The sequence below is a fragment of the Piliocolobus tephrosceles genome, chromosome 16 (genome assembly GCF_002776525.5).
Source record: "Piliocolobus tephrosceles isolate RC106 chromosome 16, ASM277652v3, whole genome shotgun sequence".
NCBI classification, from domain to species: domain Eukaryota; kingdom Metazoa; phylum Chordata; class Mammalia; order Primates; family Cercopithecidae; genus Piliocolobus; species Piliocolobus tephrosceles.
The window spans coordinates 55884357-55885186 of record NC_045449.1 but is presented as its reverse complement, the minus strand read 5'-3'; the positions used below and the strand labels follow the sequence as shown (position 1 = coordinate 55885186).

The 830-nt window shown below is 34.9% G+C and overlaps 1 non-coding gene across 1 annotated transcript; it reads left to right on the top strand.

The window, feature by feature from the left end:
- The first annotated feature begins 460 nt into the window (after positions 1 to 460).
- Positions 461 to 522, top strand: LOC111526583. The gene has a single exon (XR_002726427.1). It is a non-coding gene; the product is annotated as a U7 small nuclear RNA (small nuclear RNA).
- The last annotated feature ends 308 nt before the right edge of the window (positions 523 to 830 follow it).

Genomic DNA, 830 nt, shown 5'->3' with positions numbered 1-830 from the left:
AGACTATGCTTATGAGCAAAGATATATTAGTAAAGGAAGTGTGCAATCTTTGGCTTTCTATCAGGCATATGCTTGGGACTTAAGAAGAAAAAGAGCATCCCAAGACTCTGCATGTAAACTAAACATTCCATTGGCAGGATTCTAAAAACTCCAGCACAGCCCATTGAGAATTCTAGGGAAACCCAACTGGTTGTGTGCATCAGCACACTAAGGATTAGGTCTTTGTTTCATGGGCTTGAGACAGCTTCACAGCTTCTGACAAACAAATAGGATAGAAAGAGGAAGATTATATTTTCCTAGGATACTCAATATTAAGATAATCCAGAACAAATTCTCATTCAGCCCTAAAAGGGAAAATCTAGTGTTGACGAACTCATTGCATTTGATTCCTAATCCCTTAAGCTCTTTGGATTCTGAGTGAAAGTAAACACAAGCTTTTTGTGTTTAATAAATGACTCAGAAGTGTTACAGCTCTTTTAGAATTTGTCTAGCAGGCTTTCTGGTTTTTGCCAGAAAACCCTTCAAAAATTTTTCTTTAAATAAAGAAATGACTCAGAAAAGAAAATACATACTATCAACACAAACGGATCCAAGCACTTCCTGTAATTCTTCCTCTGGAAAATAAATCCCCAGGCCTTTCAGTACAGAATTTACATCATCAGCATCAAGTTTTTCATTGGTAACTTTGTCTAAGGCCTTTGCAAGTTTGTTAACCTCTATCGAGATAAAATAGAAAATATTTTCAGTTTAGCTACAGTCATGTTGTAAATAATAAACTACAGTTCAAAACATTAATATAGATACCTGACATCGTTAATTTAAAGATGATA